This window comes from Carassius gibelio, chromosome A25, assembly GCF_023724105.1.
Source record: "Carassius gibelio isolate Cgi1373 ecotype wild population from Czech Republic chromosome A25, carGib1.2-hapl.c, whole genome shotgun sequence".
Classification (NCBI taxonomy): Eukaryota; Metazoa; Chordata; class Actinopteri; order Cypriniformes; family Cyprinidae; genus Carassius; species Carassius gibelio.
The window spans coordinates 4,715,202-4,726,656 of record NC_068395.1 but is presented as its reverse complement, the minus strand read 5'-3'; the positions used below and the strand labels follow the sequence as shown (position 1 = coordinate 4,726,656).

The window sequence follows — 11,455 nt, the reverse complement described above, 5'->3', positions numbered from 1 at the left end:
GCAATTTCGTACATTTTTCACAAGGTGGCTTATTCGTACGAATTCGTACGACCACACTCGTACAAAATTCATACAATTGTTGCCAAATCGTACGTTTTTTACGAGTTGCACAATTCGTATGAATTTGTACGAATGACCTACTCCTAACCCCGCCCCTAAACCTAACCGTCACTGGGGTTTAGACAAATCGTATAAAATCGTACGAGTGAGGTCATAAAAATTTGTACGAATAAGCCACCTTGTAAAATACGTACGAATTGGCCGTGAGATAGCGTTGGCATGACCAGTAATCAGATCAATTCCAGAGTGAGTGATTCTTATGAGCCTGCTCATTTTAGTGAATCGAACACAAGTTAAGTGAATCAGTGTAGTTGTGGACTCAGTTGTTCATCTGACAATGTGTAGGTAAAAATGCACATTGCGAATTTTGTAGTATTTTTGCAACTGTCCAATTAATTTAATACCTTGCCACATTTTAAGTTGTTTAGTATCTATTATTTAATGTTTCGTTGTTTTAATTAATTATTCTATTGAATTTATGCTGCCAAGAGAGTGTAAAGTTGTTAAAGTATGTTCAAATACAGTAGACCATTGACAGTCTGTCTACTTTCACATTATAGCCAGTGTGAGTTAAATGCATGCTTTATTTTAATTCAGTGTCTTCTCTTTTGAGCTCAACCTGCTTGGATGTAAAATGAAAGCATTTTGCTATAGAAATGTTGCGTCAATCACCTCTTCCTCTGGCGTCCCTGTAGAGAAATGAATGGTTGCATTAAGATAGATGTTATGGTCATTCAGATGGTTCCCACAGAGCAAATAACATTCTAAGTGAAATGTAGTGGTTGCAGGAGAATCATCGGAGGGCTGTAAAATGAAAGCTTTAAATTTGGACCATTAGATAAGGCTGTCATAACAAGGCTACCTTGCCATCAAGAATTCACGATGCTGTAGGCATATAAGTCAACCTGGAGCTTTCCGATAATGTATTTATTTTTCTAAAGCTGTTGTTAAGTGGGCCCTGTGTTTAAGGGACAAATGCATTTGCATGTCTGGAGCTTGTGTGTGAGTAGACTGTAATTAAGACTGGACTGTCAGTCAAAGAAGCACACCTGTATGTTAAATAATTAGAATGACTCAATCAGACAGCAGGAGAGGAGGAGCTGATCTTCGCCCATATTCAGCTGATTTGGCTACACTTGATGGGCGGATGGACAGGCGCGGACAGAAAAATGACAAGATGCCCATGAAGCGTGAGGATGTGACGAGATGCTGACAAGCATACTCCGCTGAAGCAATGAGAAAACGCTTTTGTGAAATTTCACTCAAAAGTTTGGAAGTGTTTCTTGGCATGTAAATCAGGATTTACTGAGTCAAAAAGAAGAACCTTTTTGAAATAAATGCATGAAGGGATAGTTCATTCAACATTTGCTGAAAATGTACTGTACCTCAGGTCATCCAACATGTAGATGAGTTTATTTCATCAGATCAGATTTGGAGAAATGTAGCGTTCCACTTGCTCACCACTGGATCCTTTGCAGTGAATGGGTGCCGTCAGAATGAGAGTCCAAACAGCTGATAAAACATTACAATTATCCACATGAATCCAGTCTATCGATTAATGTTTTATGTAGTGAAACGCTGTGTGTTTGTAAGAAACAGATCCATCATTAAGACATTATAACTTCAAACTGTTACTTTCGGTTATAATTATGTTTTGCATATGTGAGAGGACAGCTGGGAATGTACTTTTTGATGGGAGGAAGCATTATTATGGATTATGGACTCAAATGTTGTTTAGATTAAACAGTTTAAAGTAAAAATATGTTAATGATGGATTTATTCTTATAAACAGCTTTTATTTTCACAAGATGGTAGTTTGTGGACTGGGTTTTGTGGACTACTTTTGGTTTATTGGGATTTTTTTTCAGCTGTTTGGACTCTCATTCTGACGGCACCCATTCACTGCAAAGAATCCTTAGGTGAGCAAGTGATGTGATGCTAAATTTCTCCAAATCTGTTCTGATGATGACCTGAGGGTGAATAAATGCCATTTTTGGATGAACTATTCCTTCAAAAATGTGAGTTTTAGTTGTAGTATATTCACTATGAGACCAGCTGCTTCTAAAAGAGGATATGTGCATTTAAAATGGTCATTCTTTCTCTTTTGGGGAAACAAACCAAAATATTCTAGGCTATTCTTTCACTCAACAAGAGTATCCAAATCCTAATTTTGGTCTAATGAAATGCATGGGGAATATTTTCCCCGTTCTTCATATGGCAAAAAAAAAAAAAAAAAAAAAAAATGATATTTTTTTTTTTCTTCGAAAGGCTCGGGTGGTCGTATGGCTGCGTTGAGCGTATAGACAGGGGACGGAGCGCCGGTAGATGGCAGTCGTGTCCCTTCTGCACTAAACAGGAAGAATCAGCGCATCAGACACTCATACTCAGTACACAGGCTATACACAATCACACACGCACATGTGTGCGTCAAACAGGCGCTACATACCTCGTCATATAATCTATAGCTTTTAGGGTTATTGCACTCGACCAATCATTGGTAAGAATTAAAAAGATTATTGGACCATTGACTTTTACGCATCCGAGAAGACGCCAAGTGAGGACAGTGAGAAGAGTGAGACTTTGGGCTGAGGGCAACATCAATACGTTTTATAAGATTTTTGGTGTCACCAGAGGAGCGCACTGAGCCGATACCCACGGAGAGCCGCGCGTCATTGGTTACCACGCTAGATACTTCACACTAGAACTTCATTCACGACAAGATCTCGACGTATTCGACGGGTCTCATCTCTTTAGATGTTCCTGCTCGCGGAGTGACTCACTTGTGGCTGTTCTCTGTTCGGCTGTCGCGCGCTGCGCAATTCCACGGCTTGGCGCGGAGCGCAGCATCATTCTCGTGGATTTTCGTCGCGTCACTGGATTGCTTTTTGCCTGAGTTGAGTTGAACTGTATTGAATATCTGCTGGGATGTAGCTTTTGAAGAATATCTCTTTTATAACACGCTTATACACATTTGAAAAGGAACTACGACTGTGGTTAGTATATTTATCGGTCATTTAAGTAAAAAAGGGGAAAAAAAAGAAGAAGAAAAATAAAAAAGATTTGTCTCACATTTGGCGCATTTCCATCCACATTCCTGAAAACAGAAAAAAAAGAACCCTGGAGGATTTTGTCCTTTTTTCCCCTTTCCAAATGATTCTGGTGGTCTTGGATAGGATGTGATATACGAATATTTGCCTTTGCCAACGCACGAGGCTCACCTCTCAAGGCATTCCGTGGGACATAATCACATTTCAAGGAAATAAGCATCTTGAAATCCGCACTGGGCTGTGAGTAGAAATCTAATCAGATCGGGTGCGTAAAGGAGGAAGAAAAGTTCCGTTTTAAACCATGCCTGAGGAATAAGGACATCACCGGTCTGCGTTTATGGTCTGCTGAAGATTGGGATGTAGAAGAAGATGCAGGGAAAGATCCATCTCAGGGATAAAACCCATCTAGATGCGTATTGGCTGAATGTGAAACCCCAATTATCTGTTGTTAAACGCCAATAATAAATGGCAAAACCAGGAAGACGTCGAATTAATTGATTTATCAGCAGGAAAAGGACTTGGTACACCGGGTTTTGATGATGCGGGGCAAGAAAGCATCGAGATATCTGCTCTAGGGGCACTCGTCCATATGATGGCACTGACAGGAAGACCGAATGGATATACTGGAGCAAATTTCTTCTCATAGAAGCTTGTGAATGCAATACTGCTCTTGGATAGCTTGGATAGCCCAAAGTAAACGCTGAAGAACATTTTATTGGCATCGCGCTTAACTGCTTGAGAATTGCAGATGGATTTTCGTGCTTTGGAAGCGAACGGAACGGTGATTTTGCCTCCAATTTGAACCTCACAGATTGAGAAAGTAAGTAATTCGTGGTTTGATATTGGCATCACTGGACACGTTGACATCTTTCTGACACCTAATGCATCTGTTTACCAAAGATGTCTTTTGTGGTAAAAGCTTAAAAAAAAGCTCCCTTAACGTCTAATGGCACTTACATACAACAGTAGTTATTAAAAAGGTCACAATACAATCACTTGTGTAATTTGAAATGTCGTACAGTAGGCTATATATTCGTACACATATCCACTGAAGCGTTCACTCACCGGCTGTGAGACTTTTTATTATTATTATTATTATTATTTAGTCTTTATAGTCTTTATCTCTCTCTTTCTCTCTCTCGCGCGCGCGTGTGTGTATGTGTGCGCGCACGCGCGTGTTTGATAAATGTGTGCGCTATTGACAACTGCACAGTGTTCCATCTTTGCGGTGGAATCTTTCTTCCATTCATTATTTCATTCATTCAGTCTCAGTGTGATATGGCATGATTCGGTTCGTCATATTTTTACAAAATGTATTATGTAAGAATAAAAATGAGCAGTTATTCAGATGTTATCAGTTTAGATTTGGTTAGAATGCGGGTTGTGGTGCTGGAGGCAGAGATTCAGGCTGTTGCTTGTTTGATTGGTCAGACCCCTATATTTATCACTTTATATGCATAAAAAATCGCATGACCTAATACACACACACACACACACACACACACACACACACACACACACACACACACACACACACACAGTTCTTGGATATAAACATATTAAATATGCAGACAATATATAATCGACACATTGCTAATGTTACTATAGCTACTAAGCCTGATATTTATATAAAAGCAACTAAATTCCAATAAATAATGTTCACTTTTCAACTTTTATAATGCATTTACAGCAGAATTTGTGGTGTTTAATAAGCAGGCCATAGTATAGACACGATATGATTTAAGGCTGGCAGAGTTTGGACTTGCTCCGGTAGCTGTCCGTGGTCCTGAAATCCCTGCCTGAAAACAGCAGAACTGCACTGCTGTTTGTGTTTCTTTACTTCCCACTGCCTTATGCTGCTCTGCCTTGTGAACATCCAGCGTATGAGGTGGCAAAGTATTATTTTTTTATAGCTAACCGTACAATCCAAGGCAACAATATTAAAGACTGGATTACATTCTCACAGGAAAGGAGGATCTACATCAGGATAATAAGAGGATAGACTTGAACAAACATGCCTAGATTAGCCATGCCGCATATTCTGAGGTCATAGCTGTCAGTCATAATTAACTGTTCTCTCTACTCGAGGAAAGCGATTATCTGTGGCTTTGTATCACTGGTACCAGCGGTTTCCTTTTTGACTTCATTGTCGTGTGTCAGAAGTCAATAAAACATTGGCAGAGAAGTTGGCCTTTTTACTTTTTAATTTGTGATGGCTAAAGCAATCTGGTAAACCTTTTTTATTCAGATCAGTTCAGGATGTTTTGCATTCACAGCATCCCGGGTTGATGTGTATTGGTTTGAAAAGGAAGTGATAAATGAGGCTGCAGCCAACAGCTTATGCCTTGTTAATGTGTGATCTGAAGAAGTTGACCAGATTGACCTTTAAAGCAGAAGTCAGACAGTCTTTGTGCTTACTTGTTCTGAAGACACTGGCTCATAGTGCGTAGAGCATTTTCAAACCTCCGTTTTTCTTCTAAAGCAAATCTCCTCTTCAAAGTGTGTTTTATTCAGAATAAACAATCTAGACTTTCCTTTCATCTTTCCTTTCCTTTTTAAGATCAAGAACGTGAAGCTCTTGCTCTGCTTGACGTTTTGAGGTCACAAGGTGAAGTACAGCATAGTAATGTTATTGTTCTGAAAGCCGAGTGGATGAATCAGAGGCAGTGTCTGAGTGTGTGTAAAGACTGAGTAATGTCCATCTGTCTGACAAACTCCATTTTGTTCCTTCGAAGCAGCCAGTGCATGGCCGCCCACTCTCCGTCACCCTTTGGGAGAGCTTCCTGTTGGCCTGACGCCCGATCTGAAGCGTAGAGGCCTGCGATACCACAAGACCCCTTTACAAACATGTTATATGTATACAGGATGTTAGACATTTAAAGGATAGTTCACCAAAAAAAAACAAAAAACAAAAAAAAAACTATAATTTTGTCATAATTTACATTTACATTTATTCATTTGGCAGAAGTTTTTTATCCAAAGCAAATGAGAATTGAAGAATACAACAAGCATGCATCACAGTAAGTGCTCGTAATACAAAGTTTCAGACTTTGTTCAGATTAGTACAAGTGCAAGGAAATTGCAAATGAAAGTTGAATAAGAAAACATACAGAACTATATTTAGATTATTCCGGATCTAGAGCGTCAAACCAAATATTGACACAGGAAATAAGAAGAGTAAGTTGCCGTAAACGGTACTGACGTTTGTCTTGTTAACAACCGAATAGAAACAAAGCCTTCATCGCATTCATACCTTAAAGCACCGGCCCCTATTCCCTGAGGTGAACGAAGGATTTTTTTTTAATCTTCACTCTCTTCCAGGCACTCGATGAAGGGAGGAAAAGAAGCAGAGGAATGATGGAGTGATGTAGCCTTGGGGAGATGAATTGGGCCGCTCATTTTATGTTCCTTTGCTGTCAGGAGCTTTAGCATGATGAAGATGCCGGGTTGGGTAGAGGGATGACATTTGTTTGTTGGTGAATGATGCAGCGTGATTCATGTTTCTGCGAAGATGCTCCATATCTCACTCTGTGCATATTCCAAAATTTTCTACGTTTAGCCCAGCACAAACCACTGGGAAAGGCAGAACGTCCAGTTCGGTCATAAAATATAAATGTCAATACATGTATTGTCCAGCATTAGGATTGAGGTTCACATCGTAAATGATTTGTGGAATTGCCTCTGGTGAGATTTTTGAGATTTACTGAAATAGTTATGTTGTCTTCAATGCCTCATAATTGATGAACGACATTGTTTTTCAAGCACAAAGCAAAATCTGGGTTTCATATCCGTAGTATTTATGGGGCATACTGATGGATTTCTGGAAACACAAGCAACTTAGAGCTGGTTTATTTTACTGTTCGAGTGTGACAGTCCCATGAGCCTCTTGGGCGGCTTCTATAAAGTGAGCTTCTGTGGGCATGAACAGCAATTAATCACAGTTAAAATAAAGCCACTTCTTTAAGGTGTAAATCAAGTCTTCTTTTGTCCTTTTCCATTGAGAATCACCTTTGTGGGAAGACAAAGTAACTCCCATAACTCCAGCAATAAATCAATTAATAAATAAAGCACTAGAGATGTAACATACATTAAAGTGAAGTGAAGTGAAGTGAAGTGACGTGACATTCAGCCAAGTATGGTAACCCATACTCAGAATTTGTGCTCTGCATTTAACCCATCCGAAATGCACACACACAGAGCAGTGAACACACACACACATACACTGTGAGCACACACCCAGAGCAGTGGGCAGCCATTTATGCTGCGGCGCCCGGGGAGCAGTTGGGGGTTCGATGCCTTGCTCAAGGGCACCTAAGTCGTGGTATTGAAGGTGGAGAGAGAGCTGTTCATGCACTCCCCCCACCCACAATTCCGTCCGGCCCGAGACTAGAACTCACAACCCTTCGATTGGGAGTCCAACCCTCTAACCATTAGGCCACGACTTCCCCGACTTCCCACGACTACATTATGTGCACATTATGTGAATTTGAATATAACAGTGTAAGTGGATTAAAAACAAAACAAAACATAGAACTGTAGAACTTTCTATATTTCAAATTTGAATTTGTCCCTGTGATGGCAAAGTGGAATTTTCAAGATTATGAATTGAACTTATTTAATTAAACGTTACTTTTGATCAATTTAACGTGTCGCTGCTGAAATCTTCAATTAGCATTTATCTCCAATCAAGACCTCAAATATTTGAACTGTAGCATATTCCATCATATTTAGCATACTAACTTTTATTTTCCAGGGTGGAAGAACACTTAATCCATCCAAATAATTCTTCTTAGTTTTTTTTTTTTTTTTTAAACTCTTGAACTTAAAAGGAAGCCAGTTGTTCATTTTGAATTTGCCCATCTGCAGTGTGTACAGTATTTCTCCACCATGTGATTCCCAAGCTAAATCCATCAGGTCTGCAATTTACACCCCATTCTATACCTTAATAAACCCTTTCAAATCAGGCAGATTAGCTTGTGTAAAACCCAGCTTGGGCGTGAGTTAGTATTAATTTCTCAAACTGCTGGAGACTGTTATCAAAAACGCAACCTGTCTGTCAATGTTTTTTTTTTTTTTTTTTTTTTCGAGGTACAGTTTCTCCCAGGGGGATTTGGTTCAGAGTGAACGGCAGATTAAAAAGTGAGAGAACCCGGCTTGACAAGCAACCTCACTCTATTGTCTAAATCTTCCATGTCACAGCATAGAGATTTCTCTCCCTGGAGTCAAACTACAAGGCCACGTACGGGAGGTTATGTAGGTAGTGTGTATTGATTAATGGGCTGGAGTTGTGGTGAGGATGACATTGAATTTAAGTTTTTGTCTCTTTTTTTTCCCTGTCTTAAAGCAAGTGTATTTTTTCTATGTCAGAATTCAGCCGTCAGCAAATTCTGTGTATTTTGTATTCACTACACTGGTGTGAGGAAATGGGCCGGTCGACCTTTCTTCAGTGAGAGTGTATGACAATAAATAACACGATAATACATCTCAGAGCTTTTAAACAATCATTTGATGTCTTGTGAAACACTCTATTCAGGATCTTTAGCTGCATTTTAGACATGAACCAGATGTTGAAATCTATGATGTGGTCATTGTTAAAGAGATGGTTCATCCAAAAAAGATATCATCCTTCATTGTTTTAGCTTCCGTGGAACATAAATGGAGAGATTTTGAATGTGAGGCTCGTAGATCCTTTCCAAGTATTTACATTGAACAGGGTCTAAAACTTTCAGGCTTCAAAATAAATGCTAAATCAAGATAGAGACTATATTCCATGTTTTCTGGAGTTAGGCAAAAACTTTGCGTGAGGAACAGACCAAAACTGAACCAGATCTTTGAGTCCAGATCAGTGTGGTTTGACTCAAAAGAATGATTCATTCACCAATAAGACATCATTACATGTATGTATGTGTACTAAAACTTTCAAGCTTAAAAATACACGCTTAAGCACCACAAATGCTGTCAATATAACTAGATGTAAAGTCTTCTGAAGTTAGACAATAGCCTAGTCATTCAAATTATTGATTGGTTCATTAAATATCTGACTCAAAGTAATGATTTGTTCACCAATTAGACATTACAACATAGTTTACTTAGAATTGGAGCAGGGAAAGCGAAGATATTCAGTGACTCTCAACTAAGCAATCGTATGGCTTTAGAAGAGGGATTAATATGGACAACTTTTATAATTTGTCTACAAAATATATATATTTTTTTGTGTTCCACATAGTTTGGAGCAAGGGTGAGTTAATGATGACTGTTTTATTTTCATTTTGTTTTTAATTTTTTGGTTGAGTGTTCATTTGAAACTGTTCTATAGTTCAGGTGTGTTTCACGTTTCACCCCAGCCCCTTTCACACACACTCACACTGACCTTTCATAAATCTCTCTCTCTTTGACCTGAGTGTGTGTTTTTCTCAAGCGGTCCCTCATCCACAGACCCATGGGATGAGTGCAGGACATTTCTCCAGTCGATGCCTTAATCAATCAACGCTTTGCCTCGCCACATCAGTCTTCCGTAAATAATCTAGCCAACATCATAAAACGGCCATCTTGACGTGCTGGATAAACACCGTTACCCCCACCCTTACCTGCATGGGTAAAATGGGCAAAACTATAATATATAATAACTAAACATAGATTTTTCAGACTTTTTAACCACAGATCTCCAAATATGCTTTTTCTTCTTTCTTTCTTTCTTTCTTTCTTTCTTTCTTTCTTTCTTTCTTTCTTTCTTTCTTTCTTTCTTTCTTTCTTTCTTTCTTTTATATTCTACATGTAAGTCATGACTGGCCAATTTCATGTTCATAGTCGGTGTGCTTAAAAAAAGAAAGAAAAAAAGAAATTGAAATATACTTAAATTAATCACAATTATTAGATTTTACTGTTAACTCGTTTTTGATTTCTCTTCAGGTTTATACATCTGAAATAATGTTAAAATGCCAAACAAAACTGTATACACAGAGATATAAATTTTAACAATAACAATCATTTTTTAGATAATTAAGCAAAACTGGCCAATGACTTATGACTTAATGAGGGGTAAACTCCCCCACCCAACCCAGATTCAAGCTCAGCTAAAAGAAAATGACCTGAATCAGCCTGTAACTCGAGTCACGGCCGGGCTGACGTCAGTCGACATCTATGGAAGCCTGCAGCTGGGCAGAGACAAGCCGTGCATGTTACCAATAACGTGACCTACAGGTGTGTCTGTGTATGTGTGTGAAAACTGTGCCCGAGACGTTCTCCCTTTCTGGGTTGCACCTGTGAGACATTTGTTCAAGGCTGTGTGGAACTGGCCATATTAATTTTGCTGCTAAATTGAAAGGTTAAAGCTAGTAGCCGAGGAGGTGACGGACTGCCGCTCACCTGGTTCCTCTGGTACTAAAGCACCTGTTTAACTGAGGTGAGGTTCAGTTGTCCTCCTGTCATAGGAGAAAGAAAGAGAGAGAGAGAGAGAGGGTGTTGTTAATGGTGAAGCTTGGGAGAATCTACATTTAATAGGTTATTTGAGAGAGTAGAATAAAATAAGAGCCGCTGGAGTTGATTGTTCTTATCAGAGTTCATTAACGCAATTTCCTCTCACAAAAGGCTTGCGCAGAAAAGCTCTTTGGCTCAAATAATGACTGGATCAGCCTGTGCAGCCTCACACCGCTGAAGAGGACAAGGGTTTTTTGCAGCCGTGCTCCGATGCCGGCTTCAGTTATTTACATATAGAGAGGCTCTTACAGAAACCGCCTAGCCTGTCTTGGTTTTGGTACACTTTAATTGTGAGTACATCATTCCGCCTGAGAGTTGTAAACGCCCTGGTTGTCGCACTTCAAGGTTTGGCAGTGGAATCGATCGAAAGGGGATTCTTAATAGAGTGGAGTAAGTGTCTCTTCCCGAACAGCTACCAGTGTTAAAGGACGTTCACACAGTCAGAGAGATGTCAAATGACAAAGTGACCTAAAAGCATTCAGCACTGAAGTGAGAATGGCTTCTGATTTCCAATAGAGTTCCTGAATCTGAGTTGAAGGAATCGTTGCAAATGGGAATTTAAGGAAGTATAAGTTATTTGACCTTTTTAACTAGATAGATAGATAGATAGATAAACTGCAGTATGTTTCTGTGTACGGTTTGTTTGGCTGAGTTCAGAGAATAGTTTCTGTTGTAAACCGAATCGTAAGCAGCGAGAAGGCAACTCGGGACTCCTGCTCTGATGAACACAGTTATTTTCTATCAACTGGGTGCTGAGTCAAGTGAGTGCACATCAGGTCTCTACAAATCATGAGACTTTGAGCAAAAGTTTGCTTTTGTAAACATACACGGTTTACATTTGTAGCATTGAGCAGTATTTATGAAATCTTTGC

General features: G+C 39.3%; 1 protein-coding gene across 1 annotated transcript in view; it reads left to right on the top strand.

Moving 5' to 3' along the window:
• The first annotated feature begins 2,363 nt into the window (after positions 1–2,363).
• The window catches only part of LOC127946689 (leucine-rich repeat-containing protein 4C-like), a 64,115-nt gene continuing 55,023 nt past the window's right edge, over positions 2,364–11,455 (top strand). The window contains exon 1 of the mRNA XM_052543403.1: positions 2,364–3,927. The gene's annotated coding sequence lies outside the window, so the exon portion shown is untranslated. The remainder of the gene's footprint in view (positions 3,928–11,455) is intronic.